Source organism: Pinus tabuliformis, chromosome 6 (genome assembly GCF_031772625.1).
Source record: "Pinus tabuliformis cultivar Carrire ecotype Pingquan chromosome 6, CPIR1, whole genome shotgun sequence".
NCBI lineage: Eukaryota > Viridiplantae > Streptophyta > Pinopsida > Pinales > Pinaceae > Pinus > Pinus tabuliformis.
This window is the reverse complement of record NC_142292.1, coordinates 811,184,785-811,200,733: the sequence shown is the minus strand read 5'-3', so window position 1 is coordinate 811,200,733 and position 15,949 is coordinate 811,184,785.

Sequence of the window (15,949 nt, the reverse complement as noted above, 5' to 3'; positions counted from 1 at the left end):
GTAAGACATGTTAAAGGAAGTAACATTCATCCAAAAACTCTTTCGTATTACATATAGGATAAATATGCTAATCCAAATATGTATTTGGGATAGTTTAGTGATTAGTGACACTATGAAGGCCGTCCCCACTATTCTAATCTTAGCAATGTTTATTTTGTTGTTTAAGTTCATAATTGTGAAAAAAAATCTAATCAATTATTCAACTTCTTTTTATTATTGATGTCATTTGTAACACTCCTTGTCACTTCTTTCTAGTGCTCTAGGTTGTGGGAGGTGTTACTTATTTCTCTAACCCAACCTTGAAGGTCTATTATGAATAGGGTGTTACAAAAAGCCTCTTTTTACAACTTCGTCGAACCTAAGAAAAAAATACATTGCATTTAGCTTGTTAAGAGCTTTCCACTGATATAGATTTTATCTCAATCGAAATCTTAGATTGAAAGTTACACACATTTGAAGTTTAACCAATTATGTCATGCCACAACAACAAAGTACTTCCACGTGTGACCCACGTGGCCCCACCATGTCATCTCTAGTAGTCCCACATCATTGATGTCCCTTATGTGGAATCCACATGGCCCTTACCTTATCCCAATGAAACTCGCCAAGTTAGATAAGATTTGTGGGTCTCATTAGGTCTGATCCCTTGTGTTATTCGACCCTCTCTCATTATATCTAGTTCCAAGGGGATTTGCATTACCCAACATTATTCCTTATTGACATGCCCCTAGTCCCCTAGATATTTAGATTGCTTTGTTGTGTTGTGGAAAATTTGGCTTCCCATACATTCGAGGATCTACAATAGCTTGCACTGCTTACCGCCCCCAGATCTTGGATTCCTTGGATCACACAAAAACTATATGGAAAATCTAGTCCTGGTCCTATCTATGGACTTTTCATGTGTTAAAATCTTCCACCTGATATGCTCTAGATCTAGATGAAACATCTTCTTGCAGAGAAATTTGATTTTGCACATATGTTCTTCATAAGTGGGTGTTAATATTAGGTATGTTCTATGCTAGAGCAATTTATTTAAATTTTTACAGTTAGCAATCACATCAGCATTACGATAAACTGCAGAGAGAACATAAATATAAAACGTAGAAGACAAGCCAAGACAAGAGGACACAAGATATGGCGCGAGCCAGGGACAAACCCCATAGTGTGTGGGGGAACCCTTTGATCAAATCTTCTTTTATCTTCAAAGTTCAGCAGAGAGAGAGAAAGAGATTACATTTACAACAGAAGTCAACACTTTGACTTATCTGGATCTAGCATAGATCATTTCGTATAATGATGAGATCAGTTGAAGACACTGCTTCAACTGATTCTCAAGGTGACTCCTTCACCTATCATTGTGCTGCAATTCATCCATTTGCTGCACTTTACTGTGTAGCACCATCTTGCTGCATCATCATGCTGCTCATGATCTCATACATCACACTGCCCATACATCATGCTGTCCATGATCTACATCATACTGCCCATACATGCTGTCCATGATGTCACATCTTCCATCATCATGCAGCACTGTGTTGTACTTCATCACTAAGATCTTCAGTGCTGCTATTATCATCATTTCTGCACCACAGTCCCTTGAAATTACCCCAGAGGTGATCTTTGCATCAAGATCATGATTTCACAAGAGCTAGATCATTAATTTGTCACTGATCATCACAGCTTCTTATTGACAACGTTAATATGCTGAGACTGTAACTATTACTATCATTATTAGAGCAACACTTGGCGTAGCTTGAAACCCTCGTCACAACTTTTCATTGACTATGTATCTACACATGGTGTGGATCTGCTCCTCTCATGGACAGGTCTCCTTTCCAAACCTCCTCACAAGACATGACTGCGGCTAGGCTTCGTTACCATTACTGCAACTTCATGTATTTGCTGCGGTTTCATATATATCTTCGTTTTCGTGCATTGACTGCGGCTTCATGTATTGCTGCGATTTCATATATAGACTGTGTTTACATGAATTGACTGCGGCTTCATGTTTCCAGCGTTCCAAATGGTCTAGCGTATATCTATGTACAGCAGCGTATATTACTGCTCATCACACGTACAGTCCAGCGTATATATATAACCATTACTGTGCATTGTATGGACTGTGTGTAAGTGTTGTGCGTTGTATGGACTACGTGGTTAGTGTCCAGCGTTTCACATGAGTGCGTTGTATGGACTGCGTGTAAGTCATTCCCATGAGAGCATGCTACAGCGTGAAATGTCCACGTATTTCATCAATTATGAATTGCGTATATTGATAGGGCTGTCCACGTATCATTGTCTCCCTATTATATGACTGCGTTCCTTTTATTTTATTACGTTGGCTTCATAGCTGCGTATAGATCTATATTATATGACTCTTATCCTTTGCTTCATTGCGCTGGCTTCATAGCTGCGTATAGATCCACATTAGCTACGATGTATGTCTGCGTGTAGAGTATAGGGCATGCTGTGCATGTAACAGGTTTGCTGAGTATATAGATAGGGCATCATCCATGTATAAGCATGATACTCTTGGTGTCTCCCTCTTTCTCCAAAAACCCAAAACGTGGAGAGGAGGAGATCACTCAAGAATACATGTTCAAATGACATCAAACACTCATCTATTTATACTAAAACGAGGATGATGAATAGACACGTCGGTTGGGCTTCTAGAGCCTACATAAGCGCTGGTCGGCTTGACAATAATTATATAAACAAAATAAATTCATATCTCCATAAATACTTATCGGAATCGGATGATCTTTGGATCAATCCTACACCTCTCGACGAGAGGGATCCAATAAAAATATCAGCTGTCATAAATAAGCTAACCCACATGGAGTTTGGCCCTAGTTGCCAATTTAACAGTGGGACCCACCACAGATCTTTTGTCCTAAACTTATTTCTCAAAGAAATTCAATTCGATCTCTATCCATTTCATATAGAAAGCGTACATGGTGTGTCCAACCAGATTCCCTAGACTACCAGATGTATCAACGATGTTGAGCTAGAATTTGCCCCTCATGTATCTAGATACAACTATTCTTGGGAGATAGGAAAATATATCGAGCCTGGATACAAGTCTACCAAGAGACCATCTAGTCTTGGATGCAAAGTAAAAATTTCAACCAAAACTTATAACATGGAGAATTCAAGGAATCTTATCAAATTTCCTTAAGGTAGAACATATGCCCATAACATCAATTCCAAGGGTAAGATCAAAGTTTTGAAAAAATACCTTCAAAGGTATTATGCCATGACCATAAAAGATTTAATGGCACTAGTAGAAATAACATACACCAGATCCTGAGCAAAAGGAGAAATGGCTCCAAAGGCAAAATTTCCTAGGGAAAGCCACAAATCATGCTTACTCTCTTAAGCTCAAGACATTACTACAATGTACAAGTGTGCATAACCATATCATTCTCATATTGCACGTAAAATAAGTAACTATTAATTTTTAAATTGAGTTATTATTTAGCATATATTTCATGGATCATCTCCTTATCATGTGAAGTAGTTTACAATCTTAAACAAGGGGGTGAGCCATCAAATTCATTAACATATCAGATCTAAAATAACAAGTTAATTGAGGGAATTCATGCAACTAGTCATATTCATGTAGATAACTATGTAGTTTACGAAGATAATAAAATTCACATAGTTTCAAAAATTCATCATAAACATAAAAGCATGTAAGGAAATTCATTCACCATGAACATGTAGCAATATCAACAGCCTTCGTTGGGTATTGTTGAACCATAATTTCAGATATCACATATCAAACAATTTCATCATCTGTAGTTCAATTGGATACAAGTAATTATACCTGTATGTTTAACTTGAAATGGTTGGAAACTAAAGGAGGGAATTCAACACTCCACCCAACCATAAGCTAGCTACACTAATATCTTTCTTGCAACTAACAACCCCTAAACCGAATTCAAAGTTTGAGGAGTTACTTTCTCAAGGGAATTTCACACAGAGATGTGGACAAACAAGCAAGAGAAAAAGTCCATTGTCTAGGTGGTTTATCAACTTCTCTCTGGAAGTAAGCTCCACAATCACTCTCTTCCTCTCTGAAATCAATCATAGGGAATTCTCCCAAGTCTTAGCTGAGTATTGGTCAGTTCTAAGAGATTGAATACATTACATAGGTGGTATATTAGCCATATTTTCAAGGAAAGCACTACATGCGTCTACAACCCACTATCCAAGTGGTTTATCATATTACTTAGCAAGCACTAATTGGTTTATCATCTTCCTCAACAAGCACTTAGTGGTTTATTAGATCTTTTAAGCAAGCACCATAGTGGGTCAAATCACCTCCCTAGTGGTTTATCAACCTTCCAACAAGCACCCAAGTGGTCTATCATCCCATTCAACAAGCACTACGTTGTATATTAGCTTATCTAATAAGAACTGAGTGGTTTATCAACTTACTCGGTAAACAGTAAGTGATTCAACTCTCTATTGAGTTTCCCACTAACCAATCAAACACAGGAATGCGATCGAAGACTCAAAAAAATCACAAGGAACACTTTCCCCAATCACAGAGCACTCACTCAAGGATTTTTATTCCTTCTTTGTAGTTGCTCGATCATTTTTCACTTCTGTTCCTTTTCTCCTAGCTACATCTCTTCTCTTCACATTCCCCCTCTTGTCTCCTCTTTCATTTTTAATGTTCATTTTCTTTTTTTTATTCTCTTACGTTTTGACTTCCTTGTATCTAGACGATTGTCCTCTCTCCATCATGTTCTACAAGGAAGGGAAAAATATGGGCACTGTCCTCCACTCAGGCTGCCCACACTAAAACTTTACTGCTTATTTGTGTAGGTCATTAAATTCATCAGGGTGATAGGTAAAATTGAAATAAATGAGGTGGGTGTGGCCTAGTTTTACCACATCATAAGCTACCTCTCCTTATATCTTTGAATATTTCCTCTCCTTCAACTCAGCCATCAATTACATTTTTAAATAAATTTCATAAACAAATTCATATAATGAAATTTAAATGGGGTGCAATAAAAAGGGTCGTTATATACCCCACCCTCTTAAATGAACACCATCCCCATTGTTTTATACGTAGAACAAAAAATACAACAATGAGTTTTACATATACAGGGCTTACATTCATTTATACAATGAAAAAAAAGGTAGAGTACCCTAATCTAATCAGCGATTTCCTAGGTGGCTTTAGTTAGTACAAAGTGATTCCATTGCACCTTAACATGCTCTATTACTCTAAAGTGCAATCTACCTACAATCTAGAATGCATAATGGTTCTAGTTGGAATTCTCCATCGAATTACACTTGTATCACAAACCAATCCACAATATGATTAGCATCACGTACATCCTCCTTAAGCAAGTAAATGTGAAAAACATTATGTGATTTCATTGTGTTTTTAATTAATGGAAAAACCTGTGATCAATTTTTGAAACCGACATTTCGGACTAGCTAGGTGAGTCCATCATCAGGGTAATGAGATCTGTATTTTGAGAAGAGAGAGTCAAGAAAATATGAACCTATTAATAGAAGGGTAGAGTGAGGTTTTCATTTCTGCATTGCTTTAGAAATATGAGATTGGATAGGATTCTGGCTCTTGACATTCTCATTTTCTCAAAATTAAGAGCATTGTTCTGCATGTCCCTTCCATGGTGGGACTTAATGGTGTTGAAGAGAGATTCCATACAGGCTGGAAGAGTATTTTTAATTAATGGAAAAACCTGTGAGCAATTTTTGAAACCGACGTTTCGGACTAGCTAGGTGAGTCCATCATCAGGGTAATGAGATCTGTATTTTGAGAAGAGAGAGTCAAGAAAATGTGAACCTATTAATAGAAGGGCAGAGTGAGGTTTTCATTTCTGCATTGCTTTAGAAATATGAGATTGGATAGGATTCTGGCTCTTGACATTCTCATTTTCTCAAAATTAAGAGCATTTTTCTGCATGTCCCTTCCATGGTGGGACTTAATTGTGTTGAAGAGAGATTCCATACAGGCTGGTAGAGTATTTTTAATTAATGGAAAAACCTGTGATCAATTTTTGAAACCGACGTTTCGGACTAGCTAGGTGAGTCCATCATCAGGGTAATGATATCTGTATTTTGAGAAGAGAGAGTCAAGAAAATGTGAACCTATTAATAGAAGGGCAGAGTGAGGTTTTCATTTCTGCATTGCTTTAGAAATATGAGATTGGATAGGATTCTGGCTCTTGACATTCTCATTTTCTCAAAATTAAGAGCATTGTTCTGCATGTCCCTTCCATGGTGGGACTTAATTGTGTTGAAGAGAGAAAAAACCTGTGATCATTGTGGTTTGTAATTCCAATCTCTAAGCCACTCACCCTACTCATTCCAAAATTTGAAATGGTCCACAAAATCTTGGTGCCAACTTAACAACAATACCATATTATGAGTGAACTCTTTCTTGGTCTTATGTGGAGATATGCATGCTCTCCCACTAATAATTCCTTGTGCATCCTCTATTGATTTGCATCGATCTCTTTTTGATCTTGGGATGTCATCAATTTTTGCTTGATATTAATTACCTCTTATTCTATTTCCTTGAACATATTTGGTCTAAGAACCACCATGTTCATTAGATCATCCAAACTATTGGAAGTGCAACATTTCTTTCCATATAAATCCTTGAAAGGGCTCATCTTCAATTACACTTAGTATCCATTGTTGTAGGAAAATTAAAATAAGGGTGGGAACTCTTCCCACCTCTTTGGTTGATGCATGACATACATCCTCAACATGTATTATAGAACTCTATTTACTCTCTCATTTTTTCCGTTAGTTTGAGGATGATATGTAGTGTTATGTGCTATCTAAGTTCCAAAACCAACAAACAATGCTTTCCAAAATTTTGAAGTGAACTTGGCATCCTGATCTGAAATGATCTTCTTGGGTGTGCCATGTAATCTAAATCTCTCCTTCATGAAAATCTAAGTTATGTCAATTATCTTGTGGTTGGAATTAACAATTATAAAGTGAGTGTCCTTGCTCAAATTTTCTACTATAACCATGTTGACAGTGATGGATGTCACCAACATTGTAAGGGGATATCCCTGATGTGATGTCCCAATTAGACCTCACACTGTTTGTAGTAGGAGTCCCATCTGGTCATACGATTTGGCCACTGTTGGAAAGGTTTCAAAAGTATTCCTTACACAAACACAAGAGATCATAACACCTCTTTGGGAAGCAAGTATCTAGTCTTTGTGAGACACCCAATGTAATATGCACGAGGGAACATCCACAACTAGTAAAAGGAAAACAAGCCTCTGGTTAGAAAAGTAGTAGTACTATCCTAAAGGGGGACTCGAGAAGGATAGAAATACCTATTGAATACTTGTATATTAGTCCACATAATAAACAACAATCATTAAATCATAACAACACTTATTCAATAATAACCATAGATAAGCAACAAATTAGTTCATTAACTTAGTACGTGATTAAAGCGACATACATCATAAAAATAACAAGAATAGTCCTACTATATATATGATACATGTATGAAGAAGTGTCGGGTCATAGAGCTTCTGATTAAGAGTGAAATATCCCAAGTAATTATTACATGGATGAAACACTATATCCAATAGTGGAACATGAAGCCACACTTGCTTCTCCAAAGAATGATCTATCTCCTATGCACTACAACAGAAGCCAAGGCAAGGATCCAAGAATCCAAGCCTTTAGCTTGAGTTATGAGGAGCTATTTATAACAAATAACAATGAACTTTGAGCTTCCTCATGACTCTTTTACTTCTATTACTATTCATATTCTATTCGTGACTCATTACATTCCATATGTGACTATTCACATTCCACATGTGTCCCTTGGACTTCATTACATACCATTTATTACATAAGACAAATTACATATGAGATGGTGGCCTAATAAGACAAAACTGATAATGGGACAAATGCTCATCAAATTGATAAATAATTTGCTTCCTCATGGAGTTCATTTGTAATGTAAGTGTGCCATGCTCTGAACTCCATTGAGATGGCTTTGACCTGAACTGGCAAGTCCCCTATGTAGTGCATCTTCACCTCTAGTGCCTCCATTAATATGGTCTTGGAGCTTGACTGTACATTATTCCATAACCATGAAAGTTTCATATGGGCTTTAACTAGTGCGATGGCGTACTGTAGAATAATGTACTTAGTGACCTCCAAGCCTTCCTATTTTTTTGCTTGTTTGATATGTTCAACATATTTCCTAATCTCCTAGAAGATGAATTCTTTACCTCTGATTGCTTCAAGTGTTCCTATCGCATACATCCCATGTTTCTATGTTAGAGACTCGAAACCATTATGCATTCGATTATAGGCAACAATAGTACTAATCGATTATTCTCCAAGATGCGAGTAGTTCTGTAGGTGGAGTCTCAATTGAACTCTATCCATTTCCACGACAACCTGTCTTTCTTTTCCAAATGTAGTGGAGCATGTGGATACTTGGAAGCCCACTCCTAAATATGGGCCACTGCTTTGATTTATACTTTAAGGATTTTTACCACTTCTTATGCTTTCTTCTATATGCCAACGAGAGGAGCCACCACCTTTTGTATAAGTATCATCTCATCATATAGCTGTGCCATGGTGTCCTCCATTGTCTCCAGTTATTCCTGCAGGACTGATGACCATTCTGCGATGTTGAAGCTTTGTGATGAAAACCTTTGATTCTGCACAGTAAGATGTTCCACATGTTGCTTTACCGAAGCAATTTATTTTCTCAAGATAATGTTATCACTAAGATGCTATTCAGATTTATCCTGTGCTACTATGGAGAAAAAATTATTTGTCGCCATGAATGCCCTAGGATTCTTCCTGGTGTTGGTAGTTATCACCTTCTCTATAGTAATTGAGACTAGATTCTGAGGATCTTTCGGGAAGCATCTATACCTCTGCTACATGATCCTCTTATTAAGTTGTTCAAACATGACACTGCATACATCCATGACTCTGTCTTCCAGTAGAGGTGTGATCCCCTTCTCTTCAAATGGAATACACCCACCTATGAGAGGAAGTTCCTCTGGAGAACTTGTATCATCATCCATGGGTTGAATGGCTCTTCCTCTTCTATCTCCTGAGACAATTTTTCTTCTTCCAATCTCTGTGCTACTTCTTCCTCCTGGGATTGCCTTTGATGCTCCTCTTTTATCCTTTTGCTCTCCTCTCCTCTTCTTCTTCTCATTTCTTTTGAAGAAAATCATCTTGCTTCCTCTTCTCCTCTTATTCTTTTTCTTCTCTCCTCTCCTGTTCTACTTTAATAGATTCTATGTTCAAAGGAACAACTTTCCACTTTCTGCTACTCTCACCTGTCAAATCATAACTGATCCTCTTCTTTGGAGCTACTTTCCTTGATTAATGGGTTATATGTTCTTCCTCTTACACTTGCAAGTCTTGCACTGGAGGAGATTTTGGTGAACTAGTTTCCATCCTTGGATGTGCCTTCTGTTAGCGCTTGAGATTTCACCCTAGGCTGAGGAAGGTAAACCTTCAAGGCAACATCAAACCATTTCACCTCGTAGCTAGCCCTACGGGGTATGAGAAGGCTCTCTCCGGTCAAACTCGGTAGATCTTTCAATAGGATGAGCTGACCCAATTAGGAACACTGATATTAGGCTAGTAAACTGATAAGGAGGGTTGATTTAAAGTTTTTGGGGTTTTTTTTTTGGTGGCAAATTGAGGATCTGCAATTTTAGGGTGCGAGGATTTGACACAGTTTCTGCAGGTGGGTCTTTGGGGCAAGGTAGGAGTTTGTTCTGATGCCTTTAGCTGAGATGGATGATCAAGGAAGAATGATAAGAAGGCTAAAGAGGGCAAACAATGACTTTGAATCCTCTCTAGACAGTGGAAAACATAAACATTAAACAAATTTGAAAGCTGAGCATGGCAAGCATGAATTCAAACTTTATCACTTCATTTGTTTAATAAGCTGCAGTAAAGAAAGAGATGGAACACATAAACACACTTACAATTACAATAGGAGAACACACCATCAACACAAAAGTCCACAAGAATCCCAATGATGTCTGCAAAACCCTGGTCTTCCTTTTCCTCAAATTGCAGAGATACAAGTAAAATATACAATAGGAGCTTCTCCCTCAAGAGTCCAACCATGAAAATGAGCAAGAGAAGGCATAATATAGATGATCTAACTCCTTTCCCCACCTCTAGGGGTCGAGCTCAGCTTCCTAGGAGCTGTTTCAACTAATTCTAAACTGAGCACTAGATAATAGGCAGTCAAAACAACTTGCCTCTAAAACTTAGGGAACCTATCCATGCATTAAATATTTACCATTTACATCAAAGAATATTCTAGAAGTGTTCAAGGAGAGTAAAAGTATCTAAGTGCCATGAAAACTACACAAAAATCCATCATTTACATGCCTCACAAGTCAACCAAGATGAAAACAGTGTTTTGCTGGCTGAACTGGTCAAAACAGACAAATTTCCCTGACTGGTCGCGCACATCACTCTGACTGGTCGCGCACATTCACAGCTCTGTTTGAGGTCCTTCCCAATGTTCAAATCAGGTGCAAGATAGCTCGTTGGAAAGGTCTGCGAGTCTACTTTCCAACCCCACCAGAATTTTTGAATTTGGAGTTGATTTGACCCCTCAAAAGTCATTTCTCCCAAGACCGCTTTCTGCAACTCAAAATAGGGGCAGAAAGTCAAAATTTGCATGTATTTTGAGCTTTTGGAAGCCCAAATCTCCATAAAATCTGAAACCCATCCATAGGCAAGTGTATTTTTGCATGAAAATTCCAAAAATGCAAAGTTTTCCCCGTTCTGAGTTGCCCCTATGTATGGTCGCGCGCGGGGTGAGACCAGTCAAATGGCCAAAACCTGTAAAATTCCCAAAAATGCCAAAAATGTTTCAAAACTCTCAAAATTTCTTGGGTTTGCTGCTAGGAGGAGGCTAATGAGTATCATGGTGAGTGAGAGAGGCCTCAGCCAAGATACGGAGCGGGTTGGTCTTCTTCTTCCTCCTGCGGGCCTCGGACAACTTCCTTTGGAACATCTTCATTTTCGCCTTGCAAACATGCATCCTCGCCCAATAGTGATTCTTCATGTTCTGTAGCAACCTCTTGTCCTCGTTTGCCTTCTCTAACAGCCTCTGCAAGTGTGCATTCACACGGATAAGCATGGATTCCCTCTCCTTGGGCAGCAAGTCACCGGGCCTCCTACGGTTGATGACTCGGTCACTTCGAATCCTCCACAGCTCATCCAACTCTTTCTCATCCTCAAGTTGCTTGTTGCACTGCTCAAGATAGTTTATTGTCCATTGGGCCATGTCGAGCTTCTGCTGTAACAAGCGGTTTTCCGCCTCTCTCTGTCGGATGATCTCATGCAAATCTGAAGTGGGGGAGCGAGCATCAAGGTCAATGAAATCATGATGTGTATCGCCAACTCTCTCGTCCTCGACCATGGGCTGCTTGCCCTCCCATACTGCCTCTGCTGATGAAGAATGCGAGGCCCCTTCCACCTGATGTGGAGATAACACTCGCTGACCTGTAGATGATGATGGCGAGACCCCTTCCACCTGCTGTGGAGAAAGTACTCGTCGAGCTGCTGCAAACAAGGTCCTGTGACCTCTCTGGTAGGTGACCTGAGGTGAGGAAGCAACCTGTCTCGGAACAATGATCTCGGGCTGGTGAGATGGACCTCCCTCCTCATAAATGACCTCTGGCTCTGGGTGTGGCTGTGGTGGCACTGTAAAGAACTCATGAGAAATGAAGTCTGCCCATGGAATGCCCTGCTGACTCAACTGATGGGAAACAATGAGCTGGATGAGACCATGATGGCACAAACTCCTATACTGCTGAGCTGGGGACCGCCTCTGGAACACGGACACCATCCTCTGAATGTCCTGGAAGAAGAAAACCGGGATGTTCATCATCCTCACTCGGGTAAAGTGCATCAATAGGCGAATGTGATAAGAGAAGACCTGTGAAAATCTCCCCTCACATGTGAAGTAATGCATGATAAGCCGCATGATCGGAGCATACTCCCCCCGAAGGAATCTGAAAGGAAAGAACCTCGAAAAGTGGCTCATGAATGCTGGCCTGACATATGGCTCAAAATAAACATAATCCAGCATTTTGTGCTTGGGCCACACCTCACCCACATTTGGTATCCCGGTAGCATCTGAAATCACCTCCGGAGATAGCACAAAATTCACCCCTGCAAGAGTGACCTGCCCATCATGAAGGTGCAAAACAAATAAGTGGGCCAACTCCCTGTGGTGCTGAATCTGGGAAAGCCTCTCACAGAACTGAAAACATGACATATAACGGAAACAATTCATTGCCAAAGGGCAGACCTGTAATTCTGCTAAAGATGTGGGCTCTTCTCTCTTATGATGACCACCTTTGCCACCCCTACGAGGCCTCTGCTGTACCTCAACCTCTGTGGAAGAAGACCGGTCATCACCTTGCTCATAGGTTTCAGTGGTTGACATGGTGCTTTTGAGCAAAGTGAAGCAAATAGATAGAGTAAACTGCTGCCCTTGCCTGCAAAAATGCTGAGAAGTATGCTGTTTTCAAGGGGAAAAAATCATAAGGGAAATGTTAGGGGAGGGATTTTTAATAAGGAATGGGAAAATATGTAAAAACAGGGATTTTTAAGGGATAATTCACAAAATGTCAAACATATCATCTCATCTTCCATCATTAGGAAATCATTTGCAAAGAAATACTTTATTAGGGAAAATACGTATGATAGTCATCAAGGGAAATGACATGCATTTGCAACAGGAGTATAGGACAGCATAGATAGCTTGCTCCTTTGAGTTTTTTGTTTTTTCAATGTACATCATAAGGTAAACAGTGTTTTTCGAAGGATTTTATGTACATTTAGTCATAGGGGAACAAGGCTTCTTTTACATCTTGTCATAAGGGAAAAGGGATCTTAATTTGAACAGGATTTTAGGGAAGGGGTAGAAAGGAAAACATGGCTTGGTTTTGGGGAGACACAACAATATTCTTTTGCAAACAATATTTACAGCAATATGTCCATTTTATACATATACACAACTGCATTTTTCTTGTTTTTGCTATGGATATGCAACAACAGTGTGTCTTCTATTTTCCAATGACTATGCACAGCAACATCTTTTTTTATTTTATTTGGTCATTTTGCCATATTATTGCTCTTTTCTCTTTTTACATAACATTTTTTATCCTTGCTGTTGTTCATTTATTTTCCTTGCCGTGTGGAGGGTATTAGGGTTTGGGTAGAATACATGAAAGGGGCATTAGGGTTTTGTAAAGGGATTTGGGGGAGGGATAGGGTTTTAGGAATTTGGGATGAGAGATTTAGTATTTATTGCAAATGAGATAAGATATAAACATATTATGACATTTGTGAATTTAATAGGAAACAAGGAGGGAATAAATAGGGATTTAAAGCCTTGAAAAAACATCAACCCTAGCATAATGCCTACATGAACAAGCAATCACCCAAATCCATTTCTCCTTACATTTCTTGGTGATAAACATATATATGCAAGCCCATCATTTCATGTTTCAAGCATTCAAACGCACTAGAAGACCCTACCTCGATCAGTTGAGCAAGCAAGAGGGCGATTTAGTCGATTTGGAGTGGTTCTGTAGAAGACAGCTTGAGTGGTCGCGCCCCTGCTCTGAGTGGTCGCACCCTGCCTGAGTGGTCGCGCCCTTTAGAAAATTACACTGCAGAGGGGTCGCTGAGTGGTCGCGCCCCACCCAACTGGTCGCGCACTGAGCCTGAGCGGTCGCGCCCCTGAGAATGACTCCAACTTTCTGCAAATCGCCTCTTTTGACCTCTCACTTGTTTTTGCAAGCTCTCAAATGCATAATGAGGCTGTTTAGAGGGAAATTTACTCTTTATAGGCCCAATTTGAAAAAATTAACTTACCAAACCCACTTTCTAATGTTTTTGTTTTGACATTCACTTTTAACACTGTTTTGAGTTCACTTTGTCCTGAATTTGATCTTTTGAGTGCTTTAACTCCGTTCTTTTTGCAGGTTGACCATCTGATGGACTCTGGCGAGGAGACCAGGGTTATTGCCGGCATTTTGAAGAATTTTGAAGATTTCCTTATTTTTTGCAAAATTGACATGATCTTGGGTTTAAAAACATGGTTTTTAAATCCAAGGTATAAATGAGCTGTACCTGATGAAAATATCCATGAAACATATTTACATACCTCCTTCCGGCTTGCTGGGGACCCATGGACCTCTGACTCATGATCTTGCAATGACATTTGACCGAAACCCTAGACCTAAGACTTTGGACTTCAAGACAAAACAAAACAAGCGTGACACAAGTTCATTAACTGATATGACCTGATCCAGCAAAGCCAAGAAGGGAACAAGGACCAGCTCCTCCATCAGTTTTATGGCATGCCTAATGGAATGCAAAACTGACATCGATGAGACACCTACTTATGCATATGCAAAGAGTTTTTTGATCACTGATGGAGGGCATCATGACCGACACTAACATTGGCTCCAATGGGGATGGTAGCTCCTTGGAGGTGCCAAGAACCTTAGACCTCTGGGAGAGCAGACCAGTGCTTGCAACCATTGGGCGATGGAGTCATTATTTCAGCAAACGACACAAGACTTTGACTCATTTATTGAATGAAACCTGACTGAAACTTAACTGGAACTTGACTCAAACCGACTCGATGGCAAACTGAAATAACTTGAAAAAACTCACTCAACAGACCAAACACAAATGACTCATGACCGACTTAAAACAAAACTTTACAAAGCTTTTTGAAGGGCAGCAGTCCATCAAGATTTGAAATCATGATGACAACCACCTGTGTTTCTTACAAGACAATATACATCAAACTATATCAAAATGCCAATGCAACCAATCAAGCAGATGCCTTCTTGACTGATTCTCCCAATCAGATCTCATGATCAACAATAGATACTGGTAACTGGGCATCCAAAAACATAGCTGACCATGATCTCCTTCATCACTGAACACAAAAATAATCACTTTCACTGCTGGCTGCAACAAACTTGCTAGAGGATCGTGAAAAACATGAAAATTTGCCACTGCCACCTCCTGCTGAAAGAACAAGGTGTCTTTTGCTTCAAATTTTAATTTGCCTTCATCATGTGCTTCAGTAAAAGTATGCTCATGGGCTTCAAAAAATTCTGAACAAGTAGGTGAGCAAATCTCCTCTTGAAATAACATTTCAACACATGAAACATATGAAGAATCTAAAAGGTAATCCTGTATGCTCTGATCTTTTGTAGTCTGAAAATATGGTAAGTCATCTTCATATGATATCACAGCCGGATTATCATCTTTGTGAAGGAAAACATTATCTGTTTGCTGATCTACAAGACAATCATCTTCTTTAACAGAGGAAAAATTTTCCCCAACACTTTCCTGACTATGTGTGCATTGCAAATCTGCTGTAGCTTGGGCTGTAACAAGACCTTTCAAGAGCTGATCTATCTCCTCTTCAGACAAAGGAGACAATGCCTTTTGTTCTCTTCTGCTTAAACAATAATTATCTTCATATGACAAGGCATTCAAACTATCATTTATTACTGAGCTATTGAAATGAGATTCATCACTTACTTGCACAAAGATCTCATCTTGATGTTCATGAGCTGGCTGAATTATCTCCTCATGTAGGCTCTGTTCTGATGACATAAGGACATTTGGATCAAGAACTTTGTCCATGATCTCAACAACAAAACTCTCCTTTTCAGGATTTGGCACAAGGTATTCTTGGTCACCATGATCTGAATTTTGATCTGAAATAGCTGAGTTGACTGCATTACATTCTAAAATTGAATCTTGGCTATCTTGCACGCTGTCTTCTTCTGTAGGCAGATCTGAAACAAGCTCTTCTCTTTCATCAATTACAGCCATATGGTCATCTTCAACCTGCTGATCTTGACAAGTATCC